Below are 20,583 nucleotides of genomic sequence, written 5' to 3' on the forward strand. Positions count from 1 at the left end.
CAGCACTACTTGGGAAAATCAGTGGAAGTTTCTCAGAGAAGATGTGTGAAATGGATTATTTTAGTCAACTTGCTATGACTAAGAGACATGACAAGAACAATTTTAGAGGAGGAAAAGTTTATTTGGAGGCTCACAGTTTCAGAGGTCTGAGTTGATAGATAACAGCGTCCATTTCTCAGGGCTCAAATTAAGCAGAGCATCATGGCAGAAAAGTGTGGCAGAGGGAAGCGAGAGGAAAGCAAGAGAAAGGAAAGAGATCAGGAAAGAGAGAGAGACCCCACTTACCAGATACAAAATATATATCCCAGGGGCTGGGGTTATAGCTCAGTGGTAGAGTGCTTGCCTAGCACATATGAGGCCCTGGGTTTGATCTTCAGCACCACATTAAAAAAATAAAGGTGTCTTTTTATATGTATATTTCCCAAAGGCATGCCCCCAGTGACCACCTTCTCCAGCCACACTCTACCTTCAGTTACTACTCATTTAATCCCTGTAAGGGGATTAATTAGCATATTGGGCCAAGGCTTTCATAACCCAATCATTTCACATGTAAGTCTTCCTGCTTTGTCTCACCTATGAGCTTTTAGGGGACACCTAGTATGTAAGCCATAACACAAATTCTGAAGGTTGGGTAGTAAAAGGAGTTCCCAAGTGTAGGGGGAAACAAGCACAAAAGCTGGGAGAAAATCGGAGAAGATGAGACATTTGGGAAATGATAAAAACTAATACTTATTTGAAGTTCAGAACATCTATAAAAGCAAGTGGAAAAAAATGACAAAGACAGATAAGAAAAGAATATTGGGGGCCCTCATTCTCAGACTTTATTCTGTGTACCAGCAGGAGCTGTCGAATAGGCAAAACTGGTGAAAATGGTATTTAAAGCAATGATGGCTATTTTAACACCCTTTTTAAAGTAGCTTTTCTCAGAGTTATTAACATTATCTTTAGTCTAATATGTACCAAAATTTAGTTTATGGACTGATAGGATGTGTTAAAGGCCAATAAAAATAGGAGACTCAGCTGAGTCTCTGCTTTCTAAGCTTCATTGTAAACACCCTCCATCCTGTCTGCCGAATGATTTCAGCGTCTCTGTAATCAATGAATGAAGCAGCATGCAATGAGATCATGGCTAGATGGCAGCACATTAAGTGAAGCGTTTCAGCTTTCCTGCAGCTTTGAAGTCCCTGGCTTTTGTCATTTTTTGTCAAAACATTAATATTTCTTAATATTTTGGATTCTTTACTAAATGAAAAATCTTCAATAGCAGTGGCTCAGAAGAAAATATCAGATTTACCCAGGTTCTCATATTCACACTTTGCTCCAAAAATACTCCATTCCCAGAGACCTCCAGAGTTCAATGCCTTCCATAGGCCCATGTTTAGTATGCTGACCCTTTACCCGGCCACATACTCTCCCCTCCTCCTAGGAGTATTCAGAGTCTGTTCTAGGATGGAAATGGAACTCTTTTCTGCCTTTGCATAGGTGAGTATCACTTTTGAGAATTGGTATCATACTTTTGGTGAAATATTATGTCAGAAAAGGAAAGAAAAACACAGCATAATGAAAGGTCTTTCTATGATAACATAAGGGCTTACTTAGCTACTTTCTTATTTCCTTTTCAGTCTAACTATTAAAAAGAAAGGAGTGCCACCTTCATGCTGCCTCTCAGAAATAATCAATTGTCCTTGCCTTAGAATAAAGAAGGCAAGATCCACGTGAGGACTGGATCTAATTTAGACCTGGGGGTGAGGTTTCTTCAGGTTTGAAATGGCAAATTTTAAAAACAGACCAAAGAAGCATGAAAGTTCCACTTCAAAAATGAAGATGTGAGCTAAAATATTAACAGACAGGGAGTAAGAAGCCAAAAATTGTCACCCTGGTTAGGCTAGGACACACTTTAGATTAGGAGGAATTTTATTTGCATTCCTTTACCATTAAAGATAATTTCTCTTTTAATTCCCAGTTATCTTCTGTTACATTTATTGTTTTCTTTTTTTCTCTCTATATTTGCTGTTCTAAAGTAAGTTAACTTCATGAGTATAAATTAGAATCTTCATGAGTGCCAACACCATACTCTTTCAATGAACTCAATTTGAATGAATCAGGTGGAAGATTATTTCCACAAAGTTCCCAGGTTTTCTTGTGCAAGTGTCCTTTCCAAAAATACCTATCAGCCTTGTCAAGTAAGTACTAAAATTCCTTCCTACCTGTTAGCTTGTTAATTAAATTTCAAAGGCCGGTATGTAAAAGAGGACAATAGCTCAAACCAATCTGGAAATTACCTTTTCTGGATAGGTAAAGTGCGGTCAGATTTATTTAGAATTGATCGTACACTCCCTCCACTCTTTAGGTGTTTTGTTCCCCCACACATACTTCGTGATTTCTTTTTTCTGTGCTGCCTTCAGGTTGTTCTCAGATAATTATGCAACAAATTATATCTGAATTACTTTCAAGTAAATAGGGAGACCAGCATTTTCTGAAGAAAAGCAGAGAGAGCCTATCAGAAATATTCTGAACTTTTGCCCACATCAGGGTATGACTTAAACAACAGCACCATTTCATATATTCATAGTACAATGTGATGTAAAATAGATGTGTGTTAAGTGTCTAAAATTAATCAAATACAATTTCATGAGTTAGTGTCATTATATAGCACTCACCATACTTGACAACAGAAAAAAAGAAGAAAAATCTATGTCCTTAATCACAATAATCCATTTCTGATTTTTACTTTAGACTATCCATATTTATTTTACCCTCTTGCATTTGGGGCACAATTTTATCTAAAGAACCCAAAATCTAATTCTTTACTAGTGTGTACCACATGGAACTTCACATTCTCTTAAATGGTAGGACAGATTTTTGAACACTTAATATCCTTTTGTAGGTTGTCTTGTTTAGAAGAAATGAAAGCTAAGAGTGTGGCACTAAAGGACAAGCTGTCAATCTATTAAACAAATTCCTGTTGAAAACCAACTGCACGCATTGTGTATTAACGTAATTTATTAGGACAATTAGAACGCATCCTTGTTGTCTTTTAATTAGATCATTCCTTGTTCTGGTAATTACACTAGACAAGGGAGAATAATAGTTTCAGGATTCTAAAATCATCTGTAGACTATGTGGAAGGAGAATGATCAATAATGCTAATCTACTGGAACACTTAAATTCTCAGAAAGAGATCCTTTATAATGAGCATTCCTTTGTATAATCAGCATTATTTCTCAAAGTCTATGCTTATCTTTCCCAAAGTTGAAAACTAAAGATATTGGACAAATAACAGATATTTATTCCACTGTCAGAAACCCAGTCCAGCTGGGCCACCTCTGGCCTCCAGTGGCTCAGACATTGCTTCACTCCCTTGCAAAATGCCAACAAGTGACCGCAAATGAAAGATTTAAGATTCCATGCAGAGCAGCACGTCCAGCTGTCTGAATGCCTAACAGAAGAACACAGGGCTTTTAAGCTCTAGTCCTACACAAGAAATCATAAACTTCCTCAATTTAAAAATACAGTCAAATGGGTGAAATTTTCCCATATAAGAGGAAACTACTAAATAGATTTTTTTAAAAGAACAACTGTTACATTTCCATACATGAAGACATTTTTTTGCAGACATTAATAGACAGACTGTTTATAGAAAAGATATCTGACTTTCACTGGCTGACGACTTTAGATGTGAGCTGGACTTGTTTCTCTGGTGTCACTCTTAGAGATCACAGGGAATTCAATTGCCCCAAGGACTCTTCTATGCCCTATACAATTGTCACCAAGCATGGTACACATCCTGGAAAGCAGCTTTGAAAACTTCTAGGATTCCAAATCTTGACAACATCATAAGCAGGCATATTCTGTCCTTGAGGACAACCCTACAGTTGAGTGGAATGATGCTGGTATACACAGAGTTGGCACCAGTGAATCTGGAGTTCTCGGTAATGATGGGCAATACAAATATCCCACCAATAGCCCAGATTACAGGAATCTCATTCTGCCTCAGTCAATGAAAGTCCTAATGAGACCATGTCTAGACAGTATTGATCTCCCACCAGGAAAAAAAAAAAATCAGAGTGTGACTTCTTTTCTAGCTTAGTCCAAATGACATCCAAATCATGATCTTTCATTCACACATTGCTAATGCTTTTCATAACCAGACATTTTATCAACGAGGCAGCCAAGGACCCAAAAGCTTCTTTTCAAGATATATGTGCTGTTTTTTAAAAATATCCTAAAACCTTTGATATTCAAATAACAGACAAGAAAGTTACTTAAACCTATTAAAGAACCTAGAGACATTAAATTAGTTTTTAATGTATCTTTTTTACCCCCTTGCTAGGCAAAGGAAATAGACCTTTAAAAAAATGAAAGTCCTCATAACTCGAAAAGGTAATAAGTGAAGTTAACATGGGCCAAATATCTCAAGGAGAAATCATTAGCTTAAGTCATCCAAAAGATTTTCCAGGAGCAGAGGAGCACCCCTGTCCATCCCAGTTGGGAAGACATGGTTCTCCATATATTATAGTTTAGATACGTAATACCCCCCCACAAAGACTCATGTGTTAAAGACTTGGTCCCCAGCTGGTGGTACTATTGGAGGTTTAGGGGTTTAGAGGAAGGGGTAAGCCTTTGAAGCCCCACTTCCCCCATCTCCTTCCCAGTTTTCATAAGTACAGCTGTGTTCCACACCACACTCTCCACCATGATATTTGGCATCTCCTCAGGCCTAAAACCATGGGGTCAGGAGACCGTAGACAGAAATTTCTGAAACAATGAGCCAAAATAAATCTTTCCTCCTTTAAGTTATTAATCTAAGGTGTTTTTGTCACAGTGATGTAAAGCTAACACCATTCAAGTACCTCTTCAAATTTTCAGGGGTGCTGCCAAAAACTTAGGGGTTTCCCACTATTCTAACTTCCAGACTGGTCAGATGTACCAGGCACAATACTATCCTTGAGGAACCAAAGATTTGCATTTCAGCGCCCTGTGGTGAGGCAGTTCAAAGCTAGACTGAGTATTACATGTGCCCTAGAAAGGCAGGAAGGGAGAGAATACGGTTTATTAACTCCACTGGGTATGGAGTGGAAAAGTTTCCCAGGCAAGGTGGTGGAGAGCTAGGACTGGGAATCACAAGTTAAAGGGGAACAACAGAGAATTCTCTCTCACTCTGGGGCTGAAATGGAGTCATGACTGCAGCATCCAGGTTGTTCCAAAGAATGAAAAACTTCACAAGGCAAGTCTTTCACTCAATCAAGGAAAATGACACAAGGGCCTTATTATGATGCAACGATGTCAAGGTACAAATCTAACCTGTGGAAGAATGCTAAGGAAAAACACAGCCAGAGAGAGACTGCCACCACTATCACTAGTTCCATATAAATGTCACCTAGAGGCAAAGTTTTTATTTCTATGGATGCTAATCAAAGAGTACTGCATGTCTTGGGAATACTTTGCCCTCTCAAGTAACCAGAAGAAAGTTCTTGGGTCTACAAGTTCTTGTGCTGGATTTTGAATCTTTTTGGCATTTTTCTCCCCAAACTAAAATTTAAAAGACCAACAGCAGGGACACTTGGATAACTAGAAACCTTATCTACTGATAGCAAAGTCTGCTTCCCCAAATGTACTGTGTATAATTTCTCGCAAGCATAGTAAAAACCCTGTACTTGTCTGAAATAAAATGAAGGTAAGCCAATCATGAAATTCCTTCTCTTGGTATTAATGAATGTTACCAGCACACCAAGGTAAGCAAGAGAGAATGACACAGCTTTCACCTTTTTCTTCTCATTCAATAAAGGTAACAAAAGCAGGTTCTGGGCAAAGTACATGATTTTGGCATATTTCCAGGAGACAATATTAATTTGGAGTACCTGCATCCTTCCACACTGGGGTTAAGGTGAGTATGAACATATTTATTCCTAGTTATCAACCTAGACAGTGGTGAAAATTAGAGCTTGGATAAAAGACATGCAACCTACTTCAAAGTAAGGCAAAGAGAGTTATGATGTAGGATAATTTTGTTGGAGAAACTTAACTCTCTCTAGGTACAGATTCTAGCAAATACCTTATAAATTACAAAAATATGCATTATATATTGTGTATGGTAGAATCTTATTCAACAATTCTGATTTGTTCAATGTTAATTAGCCAAACTGAACAGATTTTCTCTGTTGATTGGTTAATAGACTTAAATATCAATGAACTTAGCAGAAGTATACGTAGTAAGTTCTAGAAATAAGAAATAAATCAAAAAGAAATGATGTACCCCATTTGTGTACAATGAATCAAAATGCAGTCTGTAAAAAATAAATAAATTTTTTAAAAAGAAAGAAATCACACATATTAACACAGAGGAAGGGAGGCATTTTGTGCCATCTTGGAGAATAGATTTAAGTATTTCATAAAAATTATTGACTCTGGCAGGAAAAACCATACACATAAACCCAGAGCATTCTTGCTCCTGACTCCACAATTACAGGAGCCCAAGGATGAAACCTGTTTCTTAAAACTTCCCCGGAATGTAATTCAACACATTGTCTATTTTTTAAAAAATGTTTTCTGCCTTTTAATGTCAAGTGATAATTTTTTCCAATGACTAACTAAATATGCCTCTCTGTGACATAAATCAGTTCTTCTTTAGTACCCCAGTGAAGACCCAGAGGCTATTATTCTCCATCCCCTCTTATAACAATCACAATTCAGCTCTTTTCTTTTCTAATATGATTAGTCATATCTATGATTATCTTCCAAACTTAGTTGAAATTTCCCTGAATCATTTTAAAATCAATACAAGGCCTAAAAAATGTTCTACCAGATTTAATGCAAAGGAAATAAGTGTTTTTTCATTTCTCTTGATTTATTTCTGAATTCAGCTTGGTCTTCATTATTGCTTCATAGCTGCCTTATCATTCAAGTTCCTCTGTGACCTCCTGGTCATTCCCACCCCACCCCGTGCCCCCGCAGTGAGGGCGTGTATTTGTTCACTACGTTGCAATTTTGTGATCTGCTGGAGTTTTCTGCTATAGTACTCTATATTTGTCCCATATTAAAAAGTTACATTCTTTTAGTATTCTACCATTCTTATTTGTTAAATCACTGTGGATATGAAGTAGTTCTCATAGGAATGAATAATTCTTTATTCCCAACTTAGTATACTCATTATATCTAATGTTTTTAAGGGGAATAAAGAAAAAGTTTAAAATAGGTTAGTGTTCCAAGCCTGCCCTTTTCCCATAAAATATTTTGCACAACTTTAAGATAAATATCACATTTTAAAAACTATTACGTGAATGACCAGAGAAATTGAACTGGAAAATTGGAAGGAAAATAAGAGGGGAAAGTAGTCTATGACTGCAGACTAAAGACAAAGAGTATAGCTATTTGAGAGTCAAGTACTGAAAGGAATAGAGAAAGAGAGTACCTGGCTCCTGAACATGCAGAGAGACAAGATTGAAGGAAAGGAGGAGAAAGAAGAGAATATTAAGAGGAGTTGCCATGTGTAAAGCATATGATAATTCTCCAAAGTCTTGGAGCAACATGAGTAAAACTGAGAATTATTTTTTCAATTATTTCATTTGCAATAATATCTAAAGACAGAAAGAATCACACGGGGCCCCAAGATTTATTTAGGTTACAGGAATCTTCTCTAAAGGTGATGTATATTTCAATTTCAGTTTCCTTTAAATGTCATGAGTACACACTACACCAGAAATGAACTTGATCATCCTATAAATTTTCAAGGGCTCTGTCTGCTTTAAATTAAATGCCACCCATTAATTCACAGGTCAATGTCAAGGCCAACCTCACAGACTACTTGAGTAATTAAAAAAATTTATATGAAAACATGAAAAAGGAAGTGTCTGTCAATGTCAAATACATAAAAGACACTCTGGGAGACAATGATTGCCATACTGTAATGCATTTTTAAACTACTGGAATATATCTAAAATGAAGTTCTAAGAAAAAAAATAAAAGAAAAACATTATAAGGTGTATGGTAAGCTTTTTGCATAAGATTATTCAGAAAGTCATAAGCATTTTGGGCTTTGTTGTTTTACTACACAAATCACCCAGCAAAAATTGGAAATAACCTCAGTTGGAATATGGGGGATCTACATGTCTTAATTCGGTTGAGTTATATTATTAAAAATCAATATGGCATAACATAGCATATATTATTCTATTTTTTTTACACTTGCCACCTTCTTTAATACTTGACCACTGGAGGAGCCAGGTGTCCAACACCAGTTGGGAAAGGGGGCACGCTGTCACCTTATTCCAGGGAACAGTCATTTTCCTACAAGTGATCTTGGCGAAAGATGCATGCATTATTCTTAAATACATGCAAGAAACTGAAGCTATATCAAAAAAGTATCACCCTCTATCCAATATACTATATATTTATAAATTAGACTTACTAATAAACATGTACCACATAGTAAGGGCATGTGTGAAACAATGAGAAAGAATGGAGGAATCTACATACATATATAGTGAATGAAAACTGCAAAGCATTCCTGAGGATCTAAACAGCCTATACAAAAATAAAGTCATATCTTAAGGGAGGGAATTTGAATTCTAAAGTCAGAGCCTAAGGCAAACATAACATGTAGTCAAACTTACCAGTGAAGATCACTTAAATCACCTGTAGGGTGCAAGTAATAGTGCTTTGTGTATTCAAGCTGACAGTAAATATTTGAGAACAAACAACTGAGCTAGGCTAAAGGAAGGAAGTAATGAAAAGTCCACAAACAGATGTCTGGGTATTGAAACCACCTTGTCTTTAAGGAGCTACCATTCTCCGTCACTGAGTCTTTACCAGGTAGGTGAGGAAGTATAGTTATAACCCCTCCAACAGGGCTTTTGCCAGTTTTAACATTAACATTTCATAATTTTAATATGTTTATTAAAAGAGGTACTTGTCATTGCTTTTTTTAACATTCACATATGTAATTAGAGTTTACAAATGTACAAAACTTTGGATAACAAACACTTTAAACTTATTTTTCAAACATTCAATTAACCCATTCCCTCCAAACTGTTTGATTACAAAGATGCACGATGTATTATTACCTGTGACAAAAGGTGAGACAAGTCAGGAGAAACAAATACAAGACTTGAGAACATAAGAACATCTAATTCTGTCAATATCAAAAGACAAACTATTTTTTGTAATAGAAAAGGAAACAAAACAAATCCATGTAATTAAATACTAGTTAGATGAAAGAACATTATAGGGTATATAATATTTATTTTCTCTACATAAGTTTGCATATATTTAATGTAAATTGTCATGTTTAAATTTCAAGTAAAGAACATCATACATGTAATTCTTGATGAATCTAAATGTAATGGAATGAAGATTTAAACAGCCCAAAGATCATATCATTTTATTTGGTCATTGTTTTAATGCTTTAGTGTTTTCCTCTTTAATGCATTGGATGAAGCAAATTTTAGAGGTTTTCCACAACCAAAGCATATATAGTGTAGCTGAAAAAACTAAATAGTACACTCTTCAGTATATCAGAAGTAGTGATTGTGATTAAACAAAAATTACTGTAACTCATGGATGATGAACTTACAAAATAATATTTTAGATGTTTTATGATGTTTGCACTGTAATAAAATCAACCTGGATAATATGAGTAAAATGTGCTCAACTATGAATAAATCAAATTTCCAGTTAACACTGGATTGTTTTGGAGTTCTTTTGTCCTCATATTTCATATCAGGAACATATGTTCCCAATTCACCAGGTGTAGTTTTGAACGTGTATAATCCTGGTCCATTCACTCCTTGCTCCCTTTTTTAACATATTCACCTTGAGATGAAGCAGGAATATGGTATTGCACATTTACTAAAAATGTATCCATTGATAGTAGACTAGTTATAGTAAATTAATAAAGGGAGAGGACATTTTCATTTAGAAAACAAGCACTAAATTATAATTTTACAGTCATAACACAAGCTCAAGTTCTTCCTAGGCACAGTGGAACAACCTGGGTCCACTCATTTGTCTGGGGATCATAAGCCTCCACTGTGTTATGTCTCACCATCATATCCCCCAAGAGCATACAATTTATCGCCAAGTAAACAGACCCCCACTGCATCTCTGCTGATGCTCATAGATGCTACAGCAGTCCACATATCTGTTTTGGGATCATATCTCTCCACATAGTTGGAGAGTCCGGAAGTCAAGTTGGGTGCAGGAACATTGTGGTCTCCAATAGCATACAACAGTACATTCCAGGTTGTTACTCCTATGCCACTTCTCCTTTTTGACATTTGTGCACACAGTGTCTCTTTATTAGTATGAAGATCAAAGCATTCTACTGATTTGAGACAAGAACTTCCATCACAACCACCAACTGCATAAAGTTTGCCACTTAGTACTGCCACACCTACTGTGCTCCTGGGGATGGACATGGTGGCAACAAAGTTCCACTGACAAGCCTGAGGGGCCCATCCTTCCACTGTGTTCAGAGAGCTACAGCCATCGTGCCTGCCTATTGCACACATGGACCTTTGAACACAGTTACACCAAGGTCATTCCTATATGTGGACATTGGAGGCATCACACTCCAAGTTTTTATTTTGGGGTCATAGCACTCTACAGTATTCAAAGTCTTCAGTCCATCTTTCCCTCCAACCACATACGGTTTATCATCTAACACTGCAACACCAAACTGTAGTCTCCTCCCATTCATATATTTGCCACAGGAGTTCACATATTTGTACACAGATCATATTTTTCAATGTTTGTGGCTCCTTTTGTTGAATCCATTCCTCCAACTGCAAATAAGGTACCAACAGTTGACTTTCTGGGTTTTGTCCGAGGACTTTGTAACATGGGTCATCTCTCTGGTAATAAATGATATTTCATTGCTTCCATAATGAGTTTCTGACATTCTATATCATCCCAAAAAAGTGCATTATTTTCCATGTCTGCCAGGAACTGTGGTGCAAGAAGAGGCAGCTTAATATAAGCCAAAAGTTTACTGAGATCTTTCCATCCGTGTTCCAAATCATGACGGACCCAAGTAAGAAGTGCATTTAATATTGTCTCCTCGTTTGGAATGTTCATGTCATCACTGACCAAGAACTTTGCAATTTCACTGACTGGCAGTAATATGAATTCCTGGTTTCTGTTTACTTCCATGAAATGTTCCATAGTGTAATTGTGAGCCACTTTATGCAAATCTGTACAACCCTGGGCATCAGCAAAAGAACAGATTCCAAGGCAGTTGGACAGATGAAACTGTTTCATTAAAAACTTAAAGTATGCTTCCAAAACCTGTGAAAGCTGAAGAAGGTAAGCTGTAGATAACAGGCATTCAATATTATTTTGTTTTACTTCAAGGTGACCTGTATATGCATACTGAATCAAGGACCACAATTTGGTTCTACACCTTCCATATTTATTTCTTCTTGTCTTGCTTCTCTGACATCATTAGTAAACAAGGTAGCAAAATAATGAGACATAGGAGAGCTCCAATCTTCCTCTGTTGCTATTTTTCTGGGCATCCCCTCTTCCAGGTATCATATACCACGTCCCCATAGTTCATCCCTTCAGCCATCTGCTGAGGTGAAGCTATGGATATTTTTCAACACATCAGGCTCCGGAGGCAACCAGGGGCCACTGTGGAGTGGGGTGGCCAGGCCAGAGGAGGAGGGCAGGTGGGGGGTGGGAGCTGATGAGCCAAGGAGAGGGATGCTTGGCGCCTCACACCCCCCAGCCCCTTCCTGGCAGCCTCACCCCCTGTCATTGTTAAGATTAAATAGAGCAACATATGGAAGCATCATCTACAGTGGCTCAGAGCAGATAATCAATAAATACACTAGATTTTAATCTGAATATGACTTAACTAGACCCATAAACATACATTTTTTTGAAATATTATATAGAAAAAACAAGAAAATGTGGGCCTCTTCTTTCAAAGTCTGCATTGCCAGTTAGGGCACCTCTAAAAAGTTGTCACTGGCATATTTTAGGCATGGAGGAGATCTCATCCTGGTGCCAATTCTAAGAGGGCATAAGGTGAATTTACTGCACAGAGAAGCACTCCTTTATACTTGGGTCACATCTCAGCAGATTGGCTGCCTGATTGTGGATGCTCTTTCTAAAGACACAACACAGCACAGTGGATTTAGACCACAAGGCTATCAAACAAAGAATGTCCATTTCTTTTCCAAAAAAGCATTCTACCAATTCCACCAGGAAAGTACATGAGCCCATATAACCCATTCTAATCCTAAAAAATAAATTCACCAGTCTCTTACCATCACTTACAATGGATACCTCAAAAATCTAAAATCAAATTCTTTCTTCTCCCTTTTCCTTTCCTCCCTCCCTTCCTTCTTCTTTTCTTCCTTGAAATTTCCACTTATGGTCAATGCACAGCAAAACGGAAAGTCAGATGGACTTTCCTATTAGTCGACATTTCTGTGATATACTCATTTATTTGGTCTTCTTATGAACTCCCTCCAGGTTGCTTCTTGATGGGAATAAGGTATGACAAATGAAATAGAGAACTCGAGGCACAATTTCACCCTTGACATATGAAGACAGAATATTTTTCTCCTGGATTTATGGTGTAATGCAACTCAGACACTTTCTTTTCCCAGGTTTTGCACTTACTCCTTACTGCTGCATACCATCATGGCCACCATCATAAATTTGTAGAATGCTTATGGCTGTAGCCTCTAGGTAGTACCCAAATGATCTGATACAGATAGCGTTGTCTTCAGTTCCCCTTTGGCATTAGTGTAGTTTCCATTTCTGCTCTTATTGAAATATGATTCCAATTACTTTTCATAAGATGTTTTATCTTCCTTTTCTTTCCCTTAAGTTGAATCTCTTTCAGTTTTTCCTTTCATTTCCATGCCCTTCTGGGCTTGAAGCACAGTTAGTTCCTCTACATTTACAGAGGTTTACATCTCCAAATTTAGAAACTCTCAAGAAATTTACTATAAAACTGTATTTTCTAAGATAATTTTTAGCAATGTTAACTAAAAGGAAATCTTTAGGTTCTTGGAATGCCAGGGCCTCAGGTCTCAGCTATAACTTTTATTACATCTCACAACGATGACTAGAATTATAGTACCTTCTAGAACAAGTCAAACCCTTAAAGATGGCCACCCTTCCACCCCCCAGATTCCAACTCAGGCTGTTTAGGAGACCAGTGGTCCAGGTTTTGGAGTTACATAGACATGGGTTCAAGTTCAGCCACTGGCACTTAATTGAGGCGCAACTTTGAGTAAGTCATTTAACCCTTCTGAGTTCCAATTTTCTTGTCTGAAAAAATACCAATATCTACCTAATGAGAACGTTGTGAGGATAAAATGAGATATTCTTGATAAAACATGCACAATGGTTGGTATATCATAAGCACTTGTTCAGAGTAAAATAAATGATATTTTAATGTATGACAGGTTTTTCTTCAAAGAAGCTCACAAAACTGTCTTTAAGAGCAGAATATAAAATAATTATTTAGTGGACCCTATTCTCAAATAAAGTCCATCTCAGTATTTTCACACTTGAGAAATTATTATATTTTAAAGCTGAAATTAAAAATTGAGAACAAACATAAAGAGTTAGGATTCAGAACCAAAACATAGATAACCAGTTATAAATTTGGACATTTATCATTAAGAATCTCTATTCTCCAAAAATACATACCTTTTAAAATACATTTAATGCATTTACCCATGGAGACTGAATATTTTTATCATTGGTTGCAAACCTGTCTCCTGAAAGGGAAAACTATGTAATTATACTGCAGACTTCACAAGTTAACCTTTTATATGTGGAAGAACAAAAGTAGACAATAAGAGATTTAGAAGAGACAGAGGAGAAGAGAAAGAGGGAGAGAGAAACAATAAGAATGTAAGCAAAGAGGTCCAGTGAGGATTATTATTTGGCTTTTGGCCCTTCCATGTAGCAACATAGATAGTATAATCATACCATTTATGATTGCTGTCAATTCTCTCCATAGAAACAGACTGAACAATGGGACACCTCCTACTTCTCAACACAAAGAGAGAAAAATTGTCATTTCCTTACAGGACATTTTCCAAAAGGGGAAAAATATAGAGATAGGGATATAGTTATAAAAACATTTTTTTCCATATATAATGTGTTATTTTATATATATATAAAATGTATATATATAAAATGTATATATATATATATACATAAATAAAATGTATATATATATACATTTTCCTTACTATGATTCCAAAAATAAAGTTAAATATCAAAGTGGAATGATGGAATTATTTGGGTCAATACAACAGATTAAGTCAGGATTTTACTCTGAGAGATAAGTAAATTCTTTTAGGGTACAAGAATGAAAAATTCATTGATCCATCCTGATCTGTAAAAAGAGCACTCTGATCTACTTTTGTATCAATCAAACTTGCTTTTAAATGCTATTTCTGCTATTTACTTGGGCAAGTTTCTTATCTATTATGTGCTTGGCTTTCTCATTCTTAAAATGGACAAAAAATATCTGTAAGGAGGAGAATATTAGGCTTGTCATTCTCTCCCTATATTCCATCTCTCTTCAAGGAACAACTCTTGATTAGATTGACCAATTGAAGCTTGATAAAACTTATTTACAAGGTAGCAGAGTCATTGTAAAACAAGGCTTCCTTCCCCTATTTCTAATTCTTTTCTAAGTTGGGGAAAGTCTGCTCTCAGCGCAGGCAACCATTTCCTTCTCTCTCTTGCCTTCTTTTCACCTTTAGGCAACACCTCTGTGAGCCAAGATGATATCCAGGGTCCCCACTCCTCACTCCACACCTCGTTCTTCCCCATCCCCTCCACTGTCCTCCACTCAGAATTCTGAACATGCTGTTTGTTTGAGGAGAACCATTTAGGAAGTAACAGGAAGTCCCATTTAAGACCTCTACCAGGTTGCCATACGTTTATCATTGTTCTCCTCTGGAAGGTACTGAGCACTGGTGCAACAAATAACAAAGTGAGTAGTCCTTAGTGAGTGGTCCTTTCCACTAGAGGGACTCCACACTAACTTTGCCCTCTGTCTGAAATGCTTGCATCTTTAAATCATGACCCTTTGGATCACTCAGCTCTCAGCTGGAATGTTCTCTTTACAGGGAGGCCTTCCCTGACCACCCATCTAAAGCAGCCCCTCACCAGCACCAAGTTGCTCCATTATATCCATTTTTACTCTGTTAATGAAGCTCATCACATATGTGTTTGTTGTTGATTCCTACCTACTTCCCAAATAGACACACACATCAAACACCATCAGGACAAAACAGGTGTCTAGTTTGTCACTTGTTTATCCAGAGTCAAAGGCCTGTCACAGAGTAGGTGCTTGCCTGCCACCTCCTATGCCCTACCAGATTCGACGGAATCCCTTAAAAAGCTCTCCTCAGCTCACCAGGGCACCAGTTAGTAAAATGAAGATTTCTAAATTCTAATCAAGGCATCTCATCTTATAAATTTCTTTTCTCTAAAATTAATTTATATAACCTACTCATCAGTAGGGCAAAAATAATTTACCTTATTTATATTTTTAAATAAACTAAATATAAGAAGCACAGTCTGTGAATGCCTCATATACCTAAAAGAGAGACAGCAGATGCCTTTTATACTTACAAGAATGGTTCTAAAAAAATTGTTTATACTCACTCCTCTGTCACCATAAACACAATAGAAAGCTCATATTTACAATCCTGACCATACCTGCAAGGGGATTCAGGTTATTCTTTGAAAAGATGGAATCTAAAGCCATAATCTTCTTTTATTTGGGGTGGGGGATGGTACCAGGAATTGAACTCAAGGACACTGGACCACTGAGTCACGACCCTGGCCCTATTTTGTATTTTATTTAGAGACAGGGTCTCACTGAGTTGCTTAGCACCTTGCTGTTGATGAGGCTGGCTTTGAACACATGATCCTCCTGCCTCAGACTCCAGAGATACTGGGATCATAGGCCTGTGCCACCACGCCTGGCTAAAGCCATAATCTTCTTGAAAACATAGCCAGTTAACATTTTCTCTCCCCATCCCACTTCCAGTACTGAGAATCCAATCCAGGACCAAATATATGCTAGCAAACACTGCCCTCTGTACCAAAGAGCAATGTCCTCAGCCCAAAGATTTCCTCTTAAGAAAGTCACAATCCCAGGCCAAAGATAGCTTACTGTCACATTAAATTGGGGATAAATTCTAAGTTGGAGCTTAGAGAGTTCCTTGGAAATCTCTTCAATTTCTCACAAATCAAACATGGTACATCCATGAGATCCAAACAAAGGTTTTCTCCACACATTAGCACAGGCAGCCATTTCTTCAATTGAGGATCAAATGAAGTTTCTGGTGTAAGTTTACTAGTTCTATATTTTTGAATGCAGAACAGATTAGGTCAATCACACTAACAGGTTCAGGAGGACAAGGACAAGACTGCCTCCCATCTCCCATATCCCATTTACTAAGAAGCCTACATCCATCAAGGGAATATCAAACAATTGCTGATATTATTTAAGTTGGAATGCCTTACTTTTCCTTTTTTGTTTTCAATTCTATGTGGTTATGTTGGCAAAAGTTGAATGCACACAGGTGCAACCCCATCCTATTCCTATGGAGATTGTCAAGTTAAAAAATAAAAGATGCCAGTCCTACAGAACTATGTCATTCTGTGTGGAACCCATTTTGCACTGACAAAGAATGAAGACAGATTATCACACTTAGAGAAGATCCCTAAAGAAAACTCCTTATAAGTTGAACAATAATAAAACAAGCAAACCCAAATCTTTCTATGCTGTAGTTAATTGTATAATATCTTACATATATCTGTTTTGGAAGTAGGCTTGATACAATTTCACCAAAACAATGTAAAACCCACATTTCCATAAGTGTTGTGATGGTTAATTTTATGTATTAACTTTACTAGGCCATGGGATGCCCAGATACATTATTCTGAGTATTTCTGCAAAAGTGTTTTAGATGAGTTTAACATTTAAGTCAATTGACTGAGTAAAGCAGGTTGTTCTTCCTAATGGTGTGGAGAAGGTGTTCATTCCATTAGCTGAAGGCCTGATTAGAATGAAAAGAACCACCCTCCTGTGGGGAAGAGGGAATTCCTCCCACTTGCCAGTCCTGAGCCTGGACATTGGTTTTGTCCTACTTTGATACTCTAAATGAAATATTGGCTCTTCCTGAGTCTTGCACCTATTGATCTTTGGACTAGAACTACATAGAGTATTGGCTCCCCTGGGTCTCCAACTTGTTCATCACAGATCTTGGAACCTGACAATCTCCATAACTGTATGAGCCAATTCCTTATATTTTTTAAATGTATGCATGGTGTGTGTGTGCGTGTGTGTGTGTGTGTGTGTGTGTGTGTGTGTGTTTACATACATCCTATTACCTCTGTTTCTCTGGAGAACCCTAATACAAGTGCTAAACCTAAACCCAAAGATTAATAACTTTCATCAATCTGGCAACTAACTACCTGTCTCTTTATGAACAACGTGACATTTTTTTCATGAGCCATCATGTCACCCCATCACTCACTCTAGAGCTCTCCTTATGTGTTTAATAGATCATATTTAATATATTATATTAAAAGGTAACACATCAGACAGAGAAGGATGCAGTGAGACTAAACTTATGAATAGTTAGTAATGTCAAAGAGAAGGCAATCTGGAGTAGGAAGAAATACTGTATTCTATTTTTTTAATAAAAAGTTTAAACAAAATTCAAAAGCAAGTTGCCAACTTGTACACATAAAGAAAACATAACCATTTACTTTAGGGATATAGTAAACATATACCTTTTACTTCATTTATGTAATGGGATGTTTAAAAGCAAGTGCTTTATTCCAACTAGGACATGTGTGTCTCTGCCATGTAATGGCCAGCTTTTCCTTCCCACACAGTTTTCCAGAGCACGCTCCTTTCCAGATTTGAGAATTTCACTCACATGTGATGCTGTCTCTTGAAGTTGTCTAAAGGTACAAGTACCAATTTATACAATGTTACTAGCTTTTTTTTTCTTAAATAAAAGTCCATCCTTGTACTTAAACAGGTAAAGTACAGACTTATTGAAGGTGAAGGTGAAAGTAGAATTCTTATAGGGTAGATAGGAGTGGGCCAAGTAAGAGAAAGAGGCTCAAAGCTCAGGTATGTATTTTGATGTCCATGATGTACCAATCTTGAATTTTTTTCCTTATAAATTATATTCTTTATTTTTTATTCATTTTATTTTTTTGTTCTACCTAGTTGTACATGACAGTAGAATGCATTTATACATTTTGATAGATCATACATAAATAGAGTGTAATCTCTTATTTTTCTGATTATACAAATTGTAGGATCACTTCAGTCATGCAGTCATACATGTACATGAGGTAATAATGTCTGTTTCACTCTACTATTATTCCTTCCCCAAACCACTTCCCCTTCCTTCATTCCCCTCTACCTAATATAAAGTAATTCTATTCTTCCCTTTTCTCCCCTCCCCTTATTGTGAATTAGCATCCACATATCAGAGAAAACATTCAGCCTTTGGTTTTTTGGGTTTGGCTTATTCTACTTAGTATGATATTCTCTAATTCCATCCACTTACCAGCAAATGTCATAATTTCATTCTTCTTTAAACCTGAGTAATATTCCAACATCACATTTTCTTTATCCATTCATCTGTTGAAGGGCATCTAGGTTGGTTCCATAGTTTAGCTATTGTGAATTGAGCTGCTATAAATATTGGTGTGGCTGTGTCACTGTAGTATACACCTTTGGGTATAAACTGAGGAGTGGGATAACTGGGTTGAATTGCTTTTTAATGTTATTTTCAAAGAGCCTGTTTAGAAAAATATGCAACACTTGTAAATATGAATCATAGTCCCTGGAATAATGGCCATCTCTGTGTTCAAGTTTTTTGTTCCTTTCTTACTGATCCCAGAAGATGACCCTAATAAGCACCCAAAACAAATAACAGTGGCTTTCCTTGAGAGGACCCAAATACAAAGCAAGGTCATCTTCTAAGAGATAATAAATTCTGGGAGAAAACAAACCTCACCTTTATATTTGAGCATATGAAGTGTGTGCAATTATGCCTTTAAAGTGAAGTGTCAGCTTACTTAATGATGGTGTTGATACCTTCTTCATTTTATCTTTTACAAGTTATCCACTAGTTAGTAAACTTAACTTTCTGAAAAACAAATTGTTTTTGCACTGTGATCACCAACTATAGTGAAAGGCTTATTTTGGCATTAACATTCAGCTATGATATATTTATCTGTTCCACACACAAAAAAGTATTCAATTGTTTCCCCAAATGTATTAAATTTTTGTTCCCTTTGGTGTCCCTAATAACAAAGCAAAGATATACAAAGATGTCTTTATGTACAATTTAATTTGAATCCTAATTACCTTACTGTGAAAATCAAAAACACCAAAGTAAACATAATATTCAAATATATATGTATATAAAAAACACCCTGGTTGAAGGAAGTACAAATGCTCAGATTCATCAATGGGACCAGAATGTAAATGTCTTGTGCTATGATTCCTCCAAATCATCTGGTCACCAGAGTAGCCATATTCCCACAAAGCGTAAGATACCACTCAGAGTGACCAAGCTCAAAATGTTCAAACACCAGGATCCTTCATGATTACATCAGACCAATCATAATTTTCACTTCCCCTCTTTCCCTAACTTTTCTCAAAGAAAACTTTCTGGATTTTTCCTTGGCAGTTAGATACACTGATCTGCATCTTCACTATCTAGGTTTGGAAGGTGTATCAACTGGGGTTTTTTTTTGTTGTTGTTGTTGTTTTTTTATCATTCACAACCTGATCAAAAGTCAACACTGATTTAAACAAAAACAGCATTATTTTTGTTTTTTGTTCATTTGTTTGTTCTTCATGTAACAGGATATCTAAAGGTAAGTAGTCTATCACTAAGCTGGTATCTCCCAGGCTCCTTCTGTCTTGTAGCTCTGCTATCCTTGGGTGAGGCACTCCCTTTCATTGTCATAGATGGCTGCTGCACCTCCAGGCATACTACCCTCACTCTAGCAAGAAGATTAGGGAGAGCAAAGAAAGGATGACTGCTGAGTCAGTACCTTCCTAAAAGTTTTCCAGAAAGTTCCATCCAGTGACCTCCACATATATCTCCCTGGTCCAGAAATAGACCATATACTCTCTACTAACTGTAAGCAAGTGTGGGTAAATGAGCTGGATCATTGACGCCCCACACAAAAACAGCTTTCTGTTAGGAAAAGAGGGAGGAAAATGGATCTTAGGATGGAAACAACCAATGCTTAAGATACGAAAACATATGGGATGATGAGGAAAGGCTAAATGTCTCTTTATATTCTTCATATCTGGGGGAGGGGTACTAAGAGAATTAGTAAAGATTGCTTCTGTGGTGAGGAACCAGGGAGTCAGTTATCTCATTTGTTTCTATTTCCTTATCTCTGAAATTTACTTCTATAGTCTTCTTCTTGTACCTCAATATAGAAGCTTCATGATTAGGATTTCACATTTCAAATATAACAAAAAAATTCTCTCTCTTTGATAACAGAACCCAAATTTTGATAGGCAGCAAAATGTTCAGTCTT

At 36.8% G+C, this 20,583-nt stretch overlaps 1 protein-coding gene and 1 pseudogene across 1 annotated transcript in view; both read right to left on the reverse strand.

The window, feature by feature from the left end:
* The window catches only part of Fhit (fragile histidine triad diadenosine triphosphatase), a 1,508,571-nt gene that overhangs the window by 1,123,552 nt on the left and 364,436 nt on the right, over positions 1–20,583 (reverse strand). The gene's annotated exons all lie outside the window — the stretch shown is intronic.
* On the reverse strand, positions 9,932–11,513 carry LOC124968922 (kelch-like protein 5; annotated as a pseudogene).

Source organism: Sciurus carolinensis, chromosome 17, assembly GCF_902686445.1.
Source record: "Sciurus carolinensis chromosome 17, mSciCar1.2, whole genome shotgun sequence".
In the NCBI taxonomy this organism is placed as follows: domain Eukaryota; kingdom Metazoa; phylum Chordata; class Mammalia; order Rodentia; family Sciuridae; genus Sciurus; species Sciurus carolinensis.